Genomic DNA, 21993 nt, shown 5'->3' with positions numbered 1-21993 from the left:
GGCTGTATAATTTGTGGTAATTTTCGTTTCCATAAGGACTGGTATACCACTAAGAACTGTGTTGAGTAAATATGGAAGAAAATAATATCCAGAATAGAGAATTGAGGTAGAAAATAAACGCCACATTTTCTTTACCGTAAACTGCGAACTCTGGGAACATTGTCTATTGCCACAATGTCACCTCAGCCGTCCATCGTCGTAAGTCTACAACAAGAAAGTGTTCGAGTAAATCTAGATGAATGGTCTTCCCATAACAATACTACAGAAAGAACCATCCTTGTCTTAGGAGTAATCATAACCCGACAAGAACAAAGAGAATCACGGCAGGGTTGCATGTTTTATAGATGAGAAACGGGTATTTACGTTATAGAATAGAGAGGATGCTGCAGGCTACGTATATACTATACAGTTTGGCTATTGGAAAGCGCAAGTCCAGCGAAAAGAGAATAGATTCAAAATGAATTCTGGATGCAATGGAATGAAAGTGAAAAAGTCACTGAATGGGAGAGGCGAGCAAAAGAAAACCCAAGAGCCAGAAGATCCTTTGGATTCAATAGGATGAAAAAATAATTGCCATTTCAGTCGTGATACATTTATTCTGCCGAGTTTTCGACCTAGGGACTAGGTCATCTTCAGGGCTAGTTTACAAAGTAATATTTTTACATTATTACAGAGTTGGTGTGCCTTCTGTCTTGTCTGTTCAGTCGTCCCTAGGTCGAAAGCTCGGCAGAATAAATGTATCACGACTGAAATGGCAATTATTTTTTCATCCTATTGAAACTATGAATCAGTCACCAAAAAGAATGAACACTTTGGATTCAAATTTTTTTGCTTGCTCTTACTGAAGTTAAGGAAGTGTTGTGATTACTTTCGATATAAAAAAAAAAAAATATCCGTATTGAGGTTCTCTCAGCTCCAATTAAGTTTTATTAAACCACGAACGGATCTTGCCTGACGGTCTGAAGACAGAGGCTATTTATTTTGAATAGTAAATCCATTTTGAAAAACAAATACTTTTTGTATTTTATATAGTTACTTGGGCTTTACTTAGACCGAAGACTTTCTTGGAACCCCCATCCTAGACTTAAAAGAACAGAACTAAACAGAAGCTGACGCCTACTTAAAAGACTCTTAGACGATAGATCAAAACTCTCTCTAGACAACAAAAGACTGATTTATACTTCTATTTTGAAACCCATCTGGGCGAAAGGGATAGAGCTATGGTGTTCAACCAAACGCTCCAATCTCCAAAGGATTCAATCGCTACAATCTAAAATTCTTCGAACTATAGTAAACGCTCCATTTTATGTCTCCAACCTGGTCTATACACACTGACCTTAACATTCCTTTTGTCCTTAACATTATATGAGTGACTAACCATATAATGTTTTGGAGTGTTACCACTGGGTAACTTCTCCACTTGTTACCTTATCATTTATTACTCTATTGTAACATTGTTACTTATAGCGCTAACGCGCTGATTGTAGCACAATAAACGCAACAAAAAATGTATATATAGTTCAATTAATGATTGAACAAGGCTTGGCGAGAAAGTCTAAGCCACCGCGACTCTAGAGGGTCCATAGTGACATCCACTAGCAGAATATCCCTTTAGTCCTGTCTGAATATATCTCTTTAGGCAGTCTCAGCCAAGAATAATGATGGCATCTATCCACTTCTTCCTGACAGAACCTAACAGGCTACTTATCCTCTGCTATGCCCAAGTGGTTCCAAATATTTGTTCAATTCACAATGACCAGTCAAGAGACGTCCATTCATAGATGTGAATTACTTTGATTGCAATCATTTTTGAAGAAGAAGAAGGAGAAGAAGAAAAACTTAAGACAGTTTTTGTGGAATGGTGTAAGTCTGCTTCCTTCAAATCAGTCGTACCAGTGGGAAATATTTCGCAAACTACTCGATATCAGTAAGAATGAAATCTATTCGTAAAGTTCGAGGTTTAAAGAAACCAAAAGAGTTTAAACTGAGAGAATTTAGTAAGGGAAACTGGAGTACAGAGCCATAACATATTTATAATTATTTTAAAATATTATTTCAGATTGTTGATTTTTTGTTCACTTAAGTCTTGCATGTGGTCCATCTTTCTAGAATTGTTAATCGGGAAAGTGAATCTTATAACTTACAATTTTCTGAACCTCACTTGTGGTTCCACATAGATTGGTTAACCACCTAAGTATCGGAACATACATCAAGCAATAAAACTATTCTTTTCAACCAGTGAAATAATAACATAAAATACAGACGTAAAAAGTGATAAATTCTAGTTACAACTTTGCTTCAGAATGATAAATTCTACTTCTCATTACACATGCACAAAGATGGAAGGGCAGTGTAAACAAAAAAAAAAATGTTCCTTTGAGATAAAAGTAAAAAAATAATTAGGGAAAAAAAAGCGAACAAGAAAGATACAATAATAAAATTCCAAAATGAAGTTCCTGCAGAGATAATTTATTCTTAAATAAGGCACATGGTCCAGTTATACAGCAGCACTAGATGTAACACTGTGTCTGTGGAGGTAGTATTAGGTCCTGGTGTTTGAGAAGCAGCTTGGAGCTCTTTCACATGGTAATGGAGCTGAGGAGTAGTAACACATATTGCAACACCACCAGCATGCCCATCACCATCGCTGGCTGTCTAATCTGCATAGATATGCTGGACGCGGTTCTACTAAAATTCAAAACTTCTTTTAAAACACGATATCCTCCATTCTCTTCAGCTACAATCTGAATGCTTATCATCACTGATTACTGATTACATTATACAGTAAAACAAACGTTAATTCGAAATATTTACCAGTATTAACTATATGTATACATTTTTGTTGTATGTGAGTAGTAGACCTTTCAGCTACATGCGGGATTCTTAAATAAAACCAGATTCATGTCCAGATAAACATAGAAGAAACCTTAACTAACTAGAAATCAACTAATAGATCAACGAAGAATTTTGATTCTCCTTAAAAATGATTGGATGTATCATATTCTGCATTATGGTACAAGCAGTTTCATACAAAGGAGAAAATTATTTTTTTGATCCTTTCTGATGCTCCTTCCTACTCATACTCTTCTTCTAAGGCTGTCCTTTAACAACCAGGGCCTCCCTCATAAACCTTCGCAATTCTTCTCTATCCAGGACCCCCATCCACCAACTTCTGATTAATCCTGCAGGTGTTCCTACACACCAGTTCGGTATAGGAAGTGACTACTTGAACTTCTGTCCTCAGTACTAATCCTTCTGTCCTCGCTCTCGGACAGTAGTTCCGTTTGTATTACGTGATCTGCCCATTTCTGTTTTGCCATTTTCCGTCTGGCCACTGAATCCGCCTTTCCAAAGATACGCCACTGGATGTTACAACATAAATCTTATGCAACACTTTTCTCTCTCAGAAACTCATTTCATTTCCGTACCAGAAACCATCTCTGGTCATTATTTGTAAGAAGTAGATTACACATGCCTCTTTATGGCTTTGTCTGATGATAGCTTGGTCTGTTGGATACTTTGGATAAATATAGATAAAAATATAAAGGCTCATCTTCCGGTAATTTTTATTTTTTGGGAATATTTTGTGCAAACAAACAAGACTATTTAAAAAGATAAACCCACATACATATTCACAATTTTTTGACTCTGGTACTAAAAAATTTTGTTGCCAGTAAACTATCCATTTCGGAAAACAGCATATTTTTTACCAAGATTTACTTTATAGAAAATAAAACTTTGCCGATGTTCTGAGTAAATAATTTTCAGTTAGGATATGGGTAATTGATTAGCAGAGATTTTTAAATTGAGATAAGTGTTATCAGCTTCACCTAAACGTTTCTACGCAACTCTCAATAGCATGTTAACAACGCACATGCCAAACCGTGCTAATAAGTATCTTCTTAATTAAAGATAGGAATTCATTCGATTAATTATTTTTTTCGTGACGAATTGGCAATTTTTAGCGATCTAATCGAACGCACTGCTCGTTGCGTGATTATTTCAACTTTATCAGCTATTTTACCGGAAGTGACAGTGGAACCAGCTAGAAAAAAAAAGCTTATACATCAGAGGACGTCCTGCATATAATTTACGATTAGCAATTTGCTAAAAATACTTGGTTAAATAATTATTATTTCAAATAATTTTCAAAACAAAACTAATTTGTCATACAATACTTTATGAAATATCAATAAAGGTTTTTATAATCATGTTAGCATTGTAGAGTTAGGTAATTAAGTAAGGGAGGTTATTACGAGAGAGGTATCCCATGGATCCAGGAGCCAGATGGTATTGCTGGAGCTGAGAGGCGCCGGGGAGGGGGCAAGCGAAGCAACGGATAAAACAGATAACATGTAAATGGAATGGGAAGAGAGAGAGAGAAGATATAGGCCATAATAATTGTGTGACAGCAGAAACACCTGGTATCTTGCCCAAACCAACTTTAGTTGCAATACCATGTCGGCTAGTATCCTAGCTATAGAGTGTAAGTATTATGCGGGCCTGGTGGATAGTAATTGACAAGTTTGGGCTGGTATAGGTTTAGGTGTGTACAAGCTAGTAGGATGATACTGGTATCTGGTTTCATTTTATATATATATATATATATATATACTGCGGGGTGATTAGTAGAGGATTATGAAGTGACAAATATATACCAGACCAGAATGCCTGCATATACCACAAAATGCTACGGCTTTGTCCGTTTCATACCTCTAGATATCATATAAGTAACTGAATGCAGTTGAAAAACACCTAAATGTATGAGAGTAGTTAATAATGGGCACACGAGACTGTACCCATGGGTTTTGTTCACTAAATCCAGAAGGGTCTAAATAATAGACAATTAGCCTAAAATTTAATCCCTTCTTATTATTAATGTACAAAATAGTAATCATTTTCTTCAATTAGACTAATTAGGGGAATCAAAATTATAACAAATTAACGCAAAATATGTCAGAAAATCTTAAATTTCTTCGATTAGTTTTATCATCTTAACATCCGGAATCAGAACATCTCGAGTAGAAGTAGAGCCGTAGATGACATTCCTGGGTGTCTCCACAACTCACTGTAAGCGATGGAGAATGTTCTGATTAACGAGAAAATACTGAATAGAAGCCGGTAGAGCTGAAGACAGTGATATCACTTCTTGATTCGTCTTAATCAAGACAAAAACAAACAAAAATTCTAGTCTACTTGAGCACACAAGATTATTCACAACGTTGCCTACACTCCCATTACAGATCAATTTTAATATAATTCGTACCTTAATCAGGAGCCGGGCATCTCTAGATCACCTCTGATAACTCTTATTTTTCACAGCTATTCATCTCTCAGACATCTATACTGACAACTGTACTTCTAAGGACCTCGTCTAACATCTGACACATTAGTGGACAAATACGCATCTAACGGACAATTGGGGCGGGCGGGTGTTAGTCTAGTGGTTAAGAACGTGGCTTTGTATGTGGGAGATGATACCCAGACTACTTTTTATTTATTAGAAGAAATTGTTTATAGTAAAGTATGAGCTTCCGCCCTCGTCCTCGACATCTAATTGGTAGTTGGACGTTGAGCCCCGCCTGAAAAAATAGGCGATTACTTTACCTTTTTTTTCTAACAGATAATGAGCCATCTGAAGCTTTACATCTGAAATACTGCGAACTCTTAGATTCTCCATATCTACCGCAGTAATCTATATCCAATAGACTTCACTTCTAACAGTCAATTACAGACAGCTAATGATTTACAAAGGAGCTATATAACTGCTAACCTAAAAGTCAGCTTTACATTCGTACAATCTAACAGACAACTATATACGTATTGCATATTTTTTTAGTACAACAGCAGTTTTCATATTAAAATATAACACTCCAGGCTGCATTAACAGATCTTTTAGTTGCGGTAAATTAACCTTTTAGCCATATGTGGTTCAGCAACGGTTGATTTGAATTAAGTGACTCATTTACATACTTTAAAGGACCAAACACTGGATGCTTCAACTGAAACACAGCATTAGACGCGTTAATTAGTTAGTCCCTCGCTAAATCGCCAGCCAGCTCAAACAATAGCCTGCATATTTGAATGCTGATTTGAAAGCCTGACGACTTACTCCAAACCAATTTCAAATTTATTTATTGCTTTTAAAATACAAATTTATAGCAAGAGTTCAGTTCGCCACACAGTAATAATAAAAAAATAAAATAATATAATAATAATAATAATGATATGCGTTTCTTCTTCCATTTAAAATAAACTTAATCTTTTCTAAAAAAATCTTCTATGTGGTGCGCATTTCCTTACGGCTAACATGGAATTTTAACAACATAATTATTTATCACCAATTAATTCAGAGATGGGAACTAGAACGGACGACCTTTACAAATAATAAGCTGATAGCTATCGTATCAGAGACTCTGTAAGTCTGGTTCTCATCTTCTAGGTCAATATAGAGAGAGTGGGAGATAGCCCACTTTATTAGCCCACACACAGATGACCCACGGTTACCCTTTTGGGTGGCGATACGATTCTCTTCTTCAATACGTACAACGTACAATTAACAGAGCAACATATTGTCACAGAACGTCCTCCGTACTAATATAGAATAGTCTTTTAAACCTCTTAAATGACAACCTGATAAAATGCCCTAATAAACGACAACCATTATATTAAGTAATAAAATTGCTTTAAAAGACATCGAAGAGTAGAATAAAATTTAGATAGTGCCAACTCAATGGGATTTATATATTTATACATTAGGCTTTATGATTTAGAGATTAAAGAATACTAAGTATTCAATCCCATTTTTTTTTTTTATCGTTTGTTTAGTGACAATCAACGCATTTTATTTATTGCGTTATAAGTAACAATAATAACAATAAACTTTCATAATATATAACTCTCAGAGTGGAGAAGTTACCCAGCGGTAACTCCAATAGCATTATCCACTGTCTTTTAAGACATCTAATAGTGTTGTCTGGAAATGTTCTGGTAGATAACATGTTGTACTAGTGGATTGTGATGTGATTGAATGTTAAGATGGAAATTTCCGTATCGTGTTTTAGCCAATTGTGTGACCAAAGAAATGTTTAAGTCTGTGTGAATGGTTTGATTGGTGACGTAGAAAGGAGCTGGTTACTATAGAGCGAAGAATTTTGGACTTTAAGACCTGGATTATTTGGAGAGATTTGAGCATTTGGTTGAATCCCACAGTTCGATGCCATAAACCCAGACTGACTTTAATATACTTACATAATTAAGTCTTTTGTTGTCTAGAGTGAGTTTTGATCTGTTGTCTAATAGTTTTTTTCAGTTGTCGGAACCGTCTTTTGAGTTCTGTTCTCTTAAGTCTCTCAATCCCATTAAAAACAAAAATTATATAAATTTTTAATGAATATATTATGAGTACAATGTGAATAATTTCTTGTTGGGTATGTAAGCTTGAGTTTTAGAGTCTGAATTCAAATCTAGGATAGTAAACATCTTAAGAACGGCCAGAGCAAAATTACCGCAAGGTTCATTGCTCAAAAATAAATAGTAATCATTATTATTATCACCCACATTGCAGGAGCTAAACATTTTCAAATTCATTGTAGTTAAATTTAAGAGTTAAAGTAAAAAGCAGCATGGTTTTTAAGCATTTTTAAGTACACATTTTTTCGACTTATGGATCCTTAAAATTGTGTATTTAAAATCAATTTAGAACATTTTTCATGTTTTCCTCATATTTTTCTTAAGAGAATATAATGATTCTCCAACAGATTCATTTCTTTATGGAAAACTTTCTCCTTATGATAAAAATTAATTCAATTTATATAAAGTAAATTCATTTTAAAAAGTACAAAGAGAACGGTTGAAATGTATATCTTATATTCAATTCTTTCCAACGAGTCCTTTATACGAATAAACTTCAAATCTCTCAATAAGTTCTTAGTACTATTTTAATGAGCTTGTTAAATGCATAAATGTAATATGTTTTGAAATTTCAACTAGAGCGGGATGGAGCTGTTTGCTAGTCTGAGCCAGAATAATGAATTTCTTAATGTTTAACTTTATTTTTAAAATGATGTTCTATTTTTTCTTAGCAACCAAGAATAGGATTTAATTCTTTTATTCTCGCTGATACGAATGTATATTGCATCCTCTAATTAAAATTGTAGTAGAAATGATGGGACAGATTTGGGGAAAAAAGTAATAATAAAATGAAAACCAAAAAAAAAAGCGTGAAAAAAATGAGCACGAGAAATGGACTATGAGGGAACACAGTTGGGATGCGGAGACTTCCAGGGTGATGATAGCAGACCATCGTGAAGGGGCAGAACGAATGCGGAAACTGTTTTAATCAAGGTGTGGTCTACTAAGTTCGCCTACCCTTGTTTTCCATATGAAAATAAAACAAAATGTATTATATGCATAGTTATTCGGGTATATACATACATAAGCTTGCATACGGAGGGACTAACGCGGATTACTTATCTTTTATTTTTGGTAGCCGAGGCAGGATTAGCAATCACAGAGCATTCGTCACCACAGTCCCGGGCATTGTGGTAGTGTCTACTGTCCCTGTTTCACCGCAACAATTCGCACGCCTGTTAGAATTTATTATCAGCTTAACGTTAGCCACGATATCATGGCTTTGTCCACAGCACCAAAAGCCTGGTAGCTTCTGAGCATCTTTTTTCTTTTTTTTTTTTAATCGATAGAAACTTGCGCAACTAGATAAGTCAAACTTTGGAGGGAAATATTTATTTAAAAAAAATTATTCCATTATTTATGTCAGAGAGACAACTCAAAATATATTGTCATCCATTAAAATGAAGCGAGAAAATAAGAGATAAACCCTGGCTATGAAAATAATTATTAATTTTAACCGACTATTTAAAACTTTTTGAAAATATTTAATTCGATGTTTGTATGCAAAACTCCCTTCATATCTTTGGAAAGAAAATTCAGGAAAATTCCCTTTAGGGACGTGGGATTAACTTCTCCAGCGTATTTATGTACTTCAATCCGTGGTAGACTCTATTAATAAATACGAGTGTACTTAAATTAGTCCTCCATTAGTGTACTTAATTAGAATATTGCCATATTGTAAGTAGGTTTAGGATCAGTAAATTAGAATTAGATTTAGATAGATTTAGTGAACTGATACTTCATCTAAAATAACAAAGTTTGAAACATTAAAATTATTCAAAGTTTATACATTATTCTCATGTCACAGATAATTTTTAATTATTATTTTTATGGATAAAGCCAAATATAGAAAATGAGTGCATCAGTTTTAGTGAGAGAATCAATTTCGGCTGAATAACAAATCAATAATTTAAACAATTCCGTTTAAACTCTGGGAATATAACCCAGCTAACATAAGTGGTTTCTCCAAGAACAAAGTGGATTGTAACCATTATAAAGGGCTTAGGGCAGAAGAAGCGCAGAGGTAAGACAGGCAATGATGATCTTTTAACCACATCATATGTCGCTCACGTTACCAAGGAACAGAATACACCATCCAGGGTGACCTTAGAATGCGCAATCTCCCTTAATGATCCAGTCCAGTATCCATCACCAGACCACATCCTTTACTATATGTAGTAGTAGTAGTAGTAGTAGTATTTCACAGCTTCCTGCAATATTCTTATTTTACAGGATATAAAAAGAGCATCCAAGAGATCCCTGTATAACAATTTGCCTTTCTTTCAGCCTAAGTCAGTTTACATGGCGTTAGAATACAAGTCAAGCATTCAAGATAGAGGGGTGCTCATGAACGACTATAAAGGGAAGGTATTCTGGGAACAAAGCCAAAATAATACTTCAACAGTTATAGTTTATTATATATATATAACAAAAAGGAAAAATGGATTCCATCAATCAGCGGCGACTACTACCCAGAAAGAATACCCAGAGTGCGTTCTTACCTAAAACTGAGCATCAAAGACACGCCACATAGCAGGTTCGAAAGAAAGATTAATCTAAGAATTAGTTTTGCAATTTGTAAATACCATTTAACACTGAACCTACCACGACCGGTCAATTGACCGTTTTTTAAATTTGGTTTACATTTTCTAATTACAGCGTTATCATACCGCCATTAGACTTCACGACTTTTCCTAAAATATATATACAATTGTTTTTTTTAATATTCACTTCTTTTCCTAATATTTAATTTTTGAGAAAAATATGTAGTCCGTCTTAACTACCGCTACCGGCTGACCGGCTGAATATTTTCATTTTATTTACTTATTTTAATATTTTATTTATTTATTTATTTATTTTTTTGTAACAGAATTCTCTCGAAAACTCAATTCGAAAATGCATTTATCGGATTATTGTTTGCCTGTGGTGCAAAAATGTACGATATTGCCCTTTTCTATGGAACAAAAAGTAGGGACTAGCTTTCTTCTCAAACACAATGAGCAGAAATATATAGAAGGAAATAGTGAGGCTTATTCGAGTGGATCAAAGAAATCATCGTTTACAAACCGATAAATTTGCTTTGATTTCTAAATTTTGGAACAAATTCGTAGAGAACAGTCAAAACTGTTCTAACCAAGAGCATATATCTCTTCCAAGGACATTTGTTCCCAACAAAGTCAAGATGCAGATTTACTCAATACATGCCAAATAAACCGGACAAAAATTTGGTATCAAATTTTGGCTAGCGTTCGATGTAATAAAAGGCTTTCCATATTTGGGAAAACTTGAAAACAGAGAACGTTCAGTTCCGCTTGGGGCAGGGGTCGGCAACCTATTTTAAGTAGAGAGCCATTTCTCCTTAAATAATTTTAATAAATCTTACCAAGAGCCGCAAGGATGATAGTGTAAAAAACTCTGTAGATCATTTGTATTCGCAAATTATTATTTTATGATATTCAATAACATTTAAATGTTTTATATATTATTTTCACATATTGCGAAGTAAATAAACAAATAAATAATAACTAAACCTGTGTTTGATTGAAAGTATTATTTATAATTACGTACTTTATTTTAATATAATTCTATTCAATTTCAAACCTATCACATTTAAATTTCTTTTTACTTTAATAAATGAAATTTTCATTTGTTTCAATAAAATTAAAATATATAATATATTTTGGACAGGCTGAAGAGCCACACAATTTGGATAAAAGAGCCGCGAGTTGCCGACCCCTAGACCACTGGCTTGGGGAGTTTGTCGCTCTGAAATTAGCAGAAATGTATACAGCTCGTGGAAGAAATATAACCGTGGAAAATCTCGGAGATGACCTCAACAAATAGTTTTCAATATCCTAGACTTAGCCCCGGGATAAATCCATGGATTTTGTATATAAAAAAAAAGAAAAGAAAATTGAAGGAAGTGAAATTTCAAGGCAAAACTTTATATTACCATAGCAAAAGCATGACAAATATATTTTCCGACACGAACAAGTGGTCGGAAAATAGCCAAATAAGATACTGCAAAGGCAAAAATGCTGTCTAAAATGTAAAAAAATGCGTATGCGGGAAATGTGCAATTGAGAAGCCTATAATTATAAAAAATGATGCAATAAAGAGTAAAATCTACGAGATTTATTTTTAAACAAAAGAAACTATGCTGAAACTGTTAAATAATTATTTTTCTTCATTCTATAATGAGAAATTTAAGTGATTTTAAAGTCCGGTCATTTGACCGGTCTCGATAGGAATGGTTACGCATAAATGTTGGTAGGTTTAGCGTTAGAAGGTTTAGATATTATCTCCTTTATTTTCCCAGTCAAGTAATCAGCCTTATTGGTCATAATCAATTTTCAGCGAGCTTTAAAGACTGAATATTCTTTAAGTACTTTAAATTGCTGGGATGTAAGTTAATCTCTATACTAAGAGTTCTAATTGATAGGTTTTCACCGTGCACAAGAAACTTGTAAACGTATATTTTGGTTTTATCCGTGGAATAACGCGTGTTTATTGTAGCCCTGGCCGGTTTCGAAAATTCATCTAACATCAGAGGTAGATTTGTCAGTTTGATAAAGTGGATTACTACTTCACTTAAGTTACTCACTACATTTGTGGGTTCTAACTTAACTGTACACTCTCTTCCGACAACTCTCCGTCTTTCCCCTTCCATTCTGCTACCCATGACTATTTAAATTTCAATTTGAGTTCTCTATTTTACATATTATATAAAGAGTTTTTCTTTTTTTGTGTACACATCTTTTTAAACCTGCACGTCTTTTTTTGTCCAATTAGGTCAACATTTGTTTCATTTTTAAATATACTGTCGGATTTCCAAAGCTGGACCATATCAAAGATTTTATCCGTTACAACAAACTAGATCTGTAACATTCTGCCTTATCTAGCCATCAGCCATCATCAAAGGCGAATCAGTATTGAAGATTATGACATTCACAACACACGCATGACACTAGACTGACTGAGATCTCAGAATCAATACTCTAACTCATAATCTATGTATTTCCATCGGTAATAATTCAACCAAGAGGTTAATGACGGCATAATAATCTAGATAAACCATTTCAATGAAAAATATATTTGTCTACTTAAAAGTCTTATTCGATTAGTGTACCATTACAACAAAATCAATTCATTGGTGGGCGAAAACTTCATACTTTGCCCTAGTACCAGAATTGTCCATCATTAAAATTTTTGCCGTAATTCTGTGCAATGTGCAAATGAGTCTATTAAAATTAAAGTAATTCCTATTATTTTTTTCAGGCGGGCCAAATGTCCAACTGTCGGATTGTAAGAATAACAAAAAATACATTAGCAAAATTTCGAAATATCAAAATATGATGTTAAGTAAATGGAACTTATTTAGGGTTAGTTTCAAGGCGTGTCAAGTGAACGCCTAGATAATTACAAGGGATGCAGCCAACGAGCTAAGAGCGGGAGATTTCTTAGCCACTAATCAGCTAGCAGAGAGTTGACGGACATGCAGCTAGTAATCAACTACCGAAGGAATTACACTGCCCACGTCCTGTAAATTAGAACAAAGTGAAAACTTCCACTCTAAGGCAACCGTCTCATGAAAGCGGTCTGTAATTCAAGCAGCCCAAATCCAAGATAATGACGAGCATGTCAATGAAATCAAATTATTTGAACAATGTTATAGATCAATATTTAATACAAATTTTAATAATAAAATAAAAAGGGAGGGGATTAGCTATGCGGTTAGCCTGATGATCCTTAAATCTTCTCTTCCTAGGAGCTCACTGTCCGGTGATAGACAGTGTTGACTGTAACAAGAGAACACTGTCCGGAGGCCGACAGTGCACTGAAAAAAGCTCCGGGCGCCAATAGCCTCAGATGTTGATGCGCCTTAAATCATTTTTAAAAAAATAAAATAAAATTTGGGGAGCAGAATGCATTAAATGCATAATGCCTCCTACTCCCCACACCTTCAGTATCGCAAACAAATCAAAGAAAAATGGAACTGTGCTTATCATCTGATACTTTTCATCTATATTTTTATATCGTGCAATCTGAGCCACTGTTTTGTAAAAAAAAGTTATTGTAAATATTTAGGTTACAAATAAGCTTGCAAATGCATAGTTAATAAGAATAAGTAAAAATGGAAATAAATACATCTTTGGCTGCGATACTTCTACAAACTGTGTCACTTTCGAGCCGAAAGCTGGTTGGCACTAAACACGTTCTTCTAAAAATCGTGGAAAAACCAATGTAATTTTAGCCCATTTTTTCTTGTCCTTCCTGGTGCTTTTTTTATTTATTTTTTTTAAAGCTTTAAGGCGCGTCAACATCTAAGGTTATTGGCACCCGGAGCTTTTTTCAGTGCACTGGCGGCCTCCAGACAGTGTTCTCTCGTTACACAACACTGTCCAGTGAGCTGTAAGAAGCTCCTAGGAAGAGAAAATCTAAGAGTCAGCAGCTGGATTCGAACCCGGGAGTCCAGTACGCTAACCGCATAGCTAATCCCTTCTCTTCCTGGTGCTCACTTATTTATTTCACGTAGAAATACTCCCTAAAAGTTCTTTAAGATCGGTTAGCGGGACAAAGGAGCGGTAGCTGATTTGTAGCAACTATTTTTAGACCTTTTTCGACCTACACTTTTTTGTCATGTCTCTGAGATAAAAATTAGAAGGCGAAGTCCCTCCCAATCTCGCTCACCCCTTGTAGCCTTTCTTAAAAGAGGCTTCTATGATATTCTTTACGCCTCGATTGGCATTTCATACACGTCTGAAATAAATGTAAGATTTGAAAATTTTAAGTTTTTAAGTTTTTGGGAAGCTCTGTGAAGAGTTCTGAGGGTACACTTTTCTCAATGGTGTTATCTCATTTTAATGATAAGTCATCTCTTAACAACCAGTAATTACAACCTCAATCTGCAAAATTACATCCAAATCATTCTGTAAGAATGTATCCAAATGGCTGCAGTCTTTGATCCGCGAAGGAAAAGTAAAAACAGAAATGGTTCTGGGTACAATTCCTTTATCAAATGCAACTTTACTCTAAGAGAACTTTACTTAAATGACGGTGATTGCAACACTTGATGCAATTTTATTTAAAGAAGAAACAAAACAAAGTAAGCTTAAGCACTAACTTACTGCATAAGTTGCACTAGCTTTTTTTACGCGAATGCCACGAAAAAAAATAATAACATTTATAGTCAGACATTTTTACGCTAAAATTAATACTCTGTAGATGCAAAATTAGTTTTTCATTTTCAAGTCTAACTTGAAGATTCAATTAATAATATAAAGATAGTTTATTTGGTTTAAAAAAAACCCAAAGTTGATATAAAAAAAACAAACTGCAAACTTAATTAAAATGATGAACGTAATGGTGTACGTTCAGCCCCAAACTTAACCCAGGTGATTTACTAGTTAGGTAGGTGGCCATCCCTGCTGTTTTAGATAGAACCCATGTATATAGGCACGGTCTGTTGCGCCCTTCCGCCCTACAATCTCAGAACAGGATAATCCAGGAACCGCATAAACCACAATCAAATCTCTCCATGACACTTAGCACACATGGCGACCAGCATTCGGCTACATTTACGTATAAATAAATAACACACGTTTAGGCTATGTTTATTGATGTTTCACTATATAAAGATCTTAAAACAAAGCAATATCTACGGAAATAAATAATTTAATGGCATCAATATATACTATTGTGGCAATAGTATTGTTTTATTACACTAGCAATATGTTATTTCCAAAATAGAAGTAAGGAATCAAAATAAAAGTGAAGAATCATTGAAAGAACTTATACTGGGAAGAAAAGTTCAAATGGAGAATCTAATGATGAGGTGGAGGTAGAGGTGAAAAATGAGGGCGGCTGATTTCTGAACAAATATCCAGAGCGTACGCCCAATCAGCAGTTAAAATCAGACATGATACCTTAACAACCTTTTAACAAATTTATATTAATCTTACTGGCAATTCTAGAGTTCGAGGAAGCATTGCTATGTGATAAGGTGGCTTTTACTAATTGATCTGTAACAGTGCGAGAATCTGTAATCAGCCTATCTACAGCAAGTTCAAATATGATTAGTTCAGGGGCCATCATCGGATCCGACAGTAAGCTTCTTTTTTTTTTTATAAAATCAGCTACATGTAAGTCTTACTTCACTAAATCGATTTTTCCGAGTTTTGAGATTTTCTCGCTAAATTTGCGCAAAAGTAATTTTATTTGAAATGGTTTCCCAGGAAAGCTCTATTAAGGGCATATTTTGGCGGGGAGGGAACATGATTAGGACTTTTCCCAAAGTGCCATTTCATCGAAGTGACCCCTATGAGTAAATATAAGAATTAAATATGTAACCAAAGATCTACATTTAAGAAATACAAGTGTTCATTAATCAAAATTCAATTGCGTAAACGCGGTAAGAAACGTTGTATTTTAAGCTCGTTTAGTTTAAGAAGTGTCAACTATATTGTGACCGAAATATTATTAAAAGAACTGCTGCCCTCTGTTCAATGTTTTCTGGTCACTTCTTCACCGGAAACTGAGCAGTACGGAGCTCTCAGAAAAAGAAAATTTAAAGGCAGGCGGAAGCTAGATTCGAATCAGCTGGATCACTACATCGGAAATCACTTAATGCTCAATTAATCTATAACCCTCTGATCATTATAATTGCAATGCTAATCATCAAGTTCTCTTAATAATTAATTTACTACTTAGGGAAATTAAGTGATTTGGGTCTGCTATGAGTTCTAGATGATTGAACGATTAATTCGATGAATCACGAACGTACAATATCAATTCAGAATTAAATTGAGTTCCCCAAAAACGATACCAAATTTATTTCTTTTCTTTTTTTACTTTTTTCAAAGTAGTAAACTCTTCAATGGACACAATTTGCTGCACGCATATCTTTTCAGGATTGAAGCCGACACTGATGTCTTCTCTTTGTGATCGAATAGTAGCTTAGACTCGGATTGTTGAACGGAATCCCAGCAGGTTACCGACAGCCGGAAAAAGTCTCGCTTAGCTCGGCCCCAAATGGTACCTCCTCAAGCGGACGGTGAGTAATTAAACTAAGTTTTTCTTCTTACAGGTAAATATTTCTAATAAAAGTGATTCATTACTACTTTTGATTGGCTTTCAAGCTAAATGAAAACCGTTCTCACCTTTTGCATAAAAAATTTCAAAAAAAAAATCAGAAATATGTTTTGAAAAATTTGGTACTTTCGTTGACTAATTTTTCAAAATATTATTCTATTACCTAAATAATGTTCGCAGTTTATACGAATCCTAAGAATCTTACAAAATAAAATTTTATTAAAGGAAAACTTGTTTAAATGAAAATGAATTTATTCAAAAGGCCACAAACGGTTAAACTCGCACACAAAATTTAAAGAACAAACCATTTCATAAGATATCGGAACAACTGATAAAAACCATTCGATAAACTAGTAATTTATTTGTTGATTTCGGCCGAACGATTGGAATCGTAAGTGTCGTCATCTAAATCTAATCCCTTCGCAAAATTTTGTTGCCTTTTTCTTGTAATACCAAAATCTAGTCTCAATGATTTCATTGAACCAAACCAAAATATAAAGAGCCAAAGAAAAAATACATAAATTACATTTTTACGGCTGGGCTATAATATACATAAAGCCGATTGAAAAGAGAGTATTCTTAAGATATGTACATTGAGAGGGTAAGCGGCCAGGTGAACTAATAGAGAGGCTAATCCGCACCGATTTCCTGAAATGATAAATGGGTTAGGGATCCACTTCTTCATTTCCTGCAGTGAGATGTGTTTCAGCTCTTTTATAAGTTAGCTCCCTTGTGAGCATTTCTATCGATAACATAAACTATTACGCTATTCTCTACAATTTCAATCACACGCTTCGATTACACGGTAATAACAAGGCTGCAGCAGCGAACATGATCATTGGTTGCTCCATCCAAATATCATTTAGAAGAATTATGACGATCTTAGAAAGGAAATCTATAGATAGCTGAGGGTGCTAAGCTCCAAGATCTCTGCGCCGCAATTAGTACAAGTTAGACCTTTCTTACTTAAAGAATCAATTCAAGTTTATTCTTTCCAAAAAAATTAAGGTCTGACAGGAAGTTTTCCATATAGAAGAACGAGCTATACAAAAAGTAAAGAAGACAAAAACTGTATTAGATATTTTTAAAGAGTTTCGAGTCTGTTTGCTATTAAAGCTAAAAGCTAATGCATGATTTATTGCAAAATTTAACTACAAAAAGCAAGATAAATCCATCAATTGTAACAGGAATAGAGTTTAGAGGGAAAAATAGGTGATATTTTACCGGATAGACAAACATTGTTATCTAGCCATAGCTGGTTTACATCGGTTATCCGAGTGGTCCATATTCATTTATTCGAATATCGATTAATATTTTTATCTAGAGCCTCCATCATGATGGGTCTATTTCGGAAGGGAATGTGGATCATCAGTCAAACACAAGCCCTACCACTACGGGAATGGGTGAGATCTATATCCGCGAGAGTGAGGTCCGAGCAATTCTGTTTGTCAGGCGGTCAGAGGGAGAAATGGCGACATTGCCTGTTCGTGCTAAATCATGCTTCAACACGACCTTTTACATGGCCATCCTCTGCCTTCCTGCTTTTCAATTTGTATTCAAAACCATAACCATCTCTCGGTTATGCATTCAGAGGACCACAGTATAAAGTAAGTGGTATGAGGGGAGTGAGTGGACCCTATTTCCCAGTCCGCAGAACGGCGACGACGAGACACTGTACACCTCTCGCCCTCGTAGACTGTAGAAGGCTAAACGTGAAACAATTACTACATTGTAATCAGGGATGCCCGGTCGCAATGGAGGCGCTGCCATGTAAAAGGATAAGGGGTTACAAGAGAGAGAACGTTTATGTGAAGGAAGTTACAGGAATGAGAAGGACCAAAAAGTGGCGCCGACCGTTACACATATACATCCATAATATACAAACAGACGTACATATATACACAAACACTAAGCCAGAAGTAATCTAACACCAAAACAATTCCCATTCCAATTCTCCTCTTTTTGTAATCTCCACAACCTAAACTTGTTATCCTTTAGTATTTGGTCCTCTACGTCATATACCCACAAGCCGCAAATACACCACTTCTAGAGAGCAAAACATAGCCCAACACCAAACAATAATTACTTAGCTCTCTCTCATTTTGTTTCAAGAAAAAGAATATTTCTCTATCTCATAAGAGAGACATTTTGCAATAATTCATTAAACGTAACTTTAAACAAAACATTACAATCTCATTCAACAATCTCAATACATCAGTATTATCATATACCTACAGAAATATGACTCGAAAAACATATTTCAGTTAAGGTTCTAAAACTTGCTGGCCTTAAAAAGATGATATGCAGGAGACCGCTGCCACAATCCATTATTCTAAGACTTCGTTCAAACACCATTTCCTCCAAGTACACATACAACTTCATTTTTACTAAATTCTCTAGGAATGCCGAAATATATTGATGTCTCGCAATTTTTCTCGAACAGGGGTACTGTGGTAGAGACGTTTTTTCAAGTTAAAGATTTGAAATACAATCAATTGAAACACTTCAACATTGTTCGGTAATTTTATTTTGTTTTGGCGTTCACAACGATATTTTAAACTTTTTGTGCCTTAATGAACTAGCCATTTCTTCAGGGATTTTTGCGTCCAGGCTAACAACACTTAACGAGAAAATTGATATGTGCAACTATTTGGGTTTAGATAACCCACAGGCAAACTCTAGCTCATCATAACCCATTTGCATACGCACAATAAACCTGAATATTAAACAAAAGCCGACAAGTTTCGACAAACATTGACCCTTATAAGGAAGCCATAATAGTTCTTTTATAAATCTTATCAAATTTTTATCTACTGACACTGGAGCTATGGTCAACCAGCAGGACCAAACGTGCAAAAAGCTAAGGGTGGCTTATAATAGTTGGATACAGAGTCCTAGAATTTTGAACAATGATGTTTAATTAGTTGAAAGACAATAGAAATTTTTGAGGTCAATGTGAAAAGGTTAATTCGAAGTAATGAAACGGGATTTTTTTAAGAGTTAATCTAGTTAACAAGTGTTCACTTTGCATTTCTTCATTTACTTTAGTTGTATTCCTTACAGAATGCACAATCAAAAGACAGACTGTTCTAACGTCTTCAATCTAACCACACTCTTCATGGGTAGTAATAAAAGTATCGAAGAAAACGATTAGCTCTGTGCAGCAGGGGCCACATAGGCGTCCGACTGGTTGCTCCTAAATCTTTTCTAACCAGGAGACTCTTACAGTTTGTTAACCGGTTAAGCACAATGCTACTGTAACGATAGAACACTGTTCAGAGACTTGAGTTGTCTATAAGGAAGAATGTTACGCATTAACAACATTAGATATAGTCGTGACTATATCATTTTTTACACTCAACATGACATAAAATATTTGAAAAGCTAAAGCAATCAAAAGTTTGCGCAATTGGTTAATATTTTGGGAAAAATTTTCAGTAGAAACTTCTGCCAGTCATTATACTGCCTTCGTCAAGGTAGATCTAGATGTTTTGAGTTTTTCAGAGAATGTGGAGTTTTTGAGATCACCTGAACACGAAGAAGCGGTTTTTTTTTTGGTTTTTTTACAAATTTAGGTGTATTTTGGGACGTCCGACAGACTGATGGTTCTGTTTGAAAAATCGTGTAAAGCTACTCACTAAAGAGCAATTACTCTGAACTGTTAACCATGTAACATTATTTTAGCTGAAATTCCGTTTTTGTAGAAACTTGTTCGGATGTGTAAAGCACTGGACTGAACAAAGAAGACATATCGAATAAAATATAACAATAAAACTGACATATGCGCAAGTAAAATAGCAGCCACATAATCAAAACCTCTTACAAACATCTCTGAGAGAATGATACAAATTTCTGCTTATCATTCTAGCAATTTAGCTCTCTTGTCTCTGGGACAATATAGATGGGCAAGGAGACATAGCAAGTCAAGTATGAGGGGTCATATGCCCTCGGTCTTATCGTCATGTCACGTACTGGAACACTCTCCCTCGGCTACGAATACACCCTGGTTAGCGATAGTGAGCCGGCCACCAGGGAGAAGGGATGTGTAAAGATTTCGCTCTGCACGTAACCCCCAAAATGCTTGGCAAACGTTGTCCACAGCTCTGATCCACGCGCAATATACTCCATACAACTACGTGATCGCTATTATAGTAATTCTCTCATATCTTCTACACCGTCATACCAACAATATAATTATTAACAGTGCAATATAGAGAAAGAAATCCAAACTGGGAATAAATAAGATTGTTGTGAATCTCCGTGAATCGAAGCTGAAGGCAGTTGATCAAAGTCTACCAAACATATTCCACTATAAAGATAATTTTGTTTAAAAAAAGTACTTTTTGATTGAAAATTCTTCTAATGACATTCTTTGATGTTGAATTAACGCCTTACAAAAGCAAACATCCGTAACTGCTGATGAACACAAGATCAAATAGATTTAATGAAAAATAAATGAAACTGGTGTCTGAAGAAGCACATAACTTTCTCTTACTGCTATTAGAAATAGTGTTTGAGAGAAAATTATAAAAAATAATTGACATTGCGTAGATTTTCTGTGTTGAGATTTCTTCGAAAAACGCATTTCTTTTTCCTTGGATACGAAAAAGCGATCTTTACCAATTGTAAGTCTAAGATAAGCGCAGCTGAAAAACGAAAACTCGATTAAAAGAAACAGGATACTTCGATAAAATGCAATCAGGTGGACCCGGTAATAAGGTTTTGATCACATTCCATAAAACGCATATCGTCAGGCTCCGAGCTTTATTCGGAATGCACAAATACACAGGGAGCTGGAAATAAACACTATTTAGACTTCAAGACAAGACATAATACTGACATTTCGAGATAATTTGATTAGCCGCAGTGCTGTACAAAATATCTCTGATTTTATTCGTAGTTGCAGGCATATTTATGGTATTTCTGAACGGTTACACGCATTCACCCATCATGCGAGGTAGGAAGATGGTTCTGGAGATGCCAGTTATGGTACTCCAGTTTAATGTCCGCACAATTATTACTTATTGCTTAATTTTTAATTAGAACTGCATTGCTTATGCTATGCTAAGATGAATGCAGTTTCGATAGGTTTGCTTCATATTTTAAGTGAAAAGAAATTTGCTTAGATATAATTAAGGCTAAAATTTTAAAATAAGTTTGGAGGAGAGAGTTCAACTTCTCGCTGTTTTCGTCTCGCACTATTTATGAATTAACAAGAGTTGACAATTTTTAAACGACCACGATACTTGCAGTAAGTACGAAGAAAAGTTAAGAATTTTTAAAAAAATCTGAAAACTTTGAAGTATCACTTAAAAAAATTTTGAATTTTTTTTTATTTCATCTTATTTGAATAATTTAAAATAAAAAATAATCTTTTCCTTTTAATTTAACTTGATAGAACATATATGTGAGAGTATGGGCCATAATTGAGCCACAAACTTGGTAGAGAACAAGCTTGGCTCACAGAAATTTTGTAATTTAATGGTAAAG

The 21993-nt window shown here is 34.8% G+C and overlaps 1 protein-coding gene and 1 long non-coding RNA gene across 16 annotated transcripts in view; one reads left to right on the top strand and one right to left on the bottom strand.

The window, feature by feature from the left end:
- Nucleotides 1–21993, bottom strand: part of Lar (tyrosine-protein phosphatase Lar) — an 855139-nt gene that overhangs the window by 464664 nt on the left and 368482 nt on the right. The gene's annotated exons all lie outside the window — the stretch shown is intronic.
- Nucleotides 1–21993, top strand: part of LOC141449468 (uncharacterized) — a 308854-nt gene that overhangs the window by 62544 nt on the left and 224317 nt on the right. For all 3 annotated transcript variants that reach the window (XR_012455537.1, XR_012455528.1, XR_012455530.1), the window contains exon 2: nt 16323–16465. This is a non-coding gene — a long non-coding RNA (uncharacterized lncRNA). The remainder of the gene's footprint in view (nt 1–16322; nt 16466–21993) is intronic.

Source organism: Rhodnius prolixus, unplaced genomic scaffold (genome assembly GCF_049639745.1).
Source record: "Rhodnius prolixus isolate KJV_2025 unplaced genomic scaffold, Rpr scaffold_1, whole genome shotgun sequence".
Lineage (NCBI taxonomy): Eukaryota > Metazoa > Arthropoda > Insecta > Hemiptera > Reduviidae > Rhodnius > Rhodnius prolixus.
This window is presented reverse-complemented; position numbering and strand designations above follow the sequence as displayed.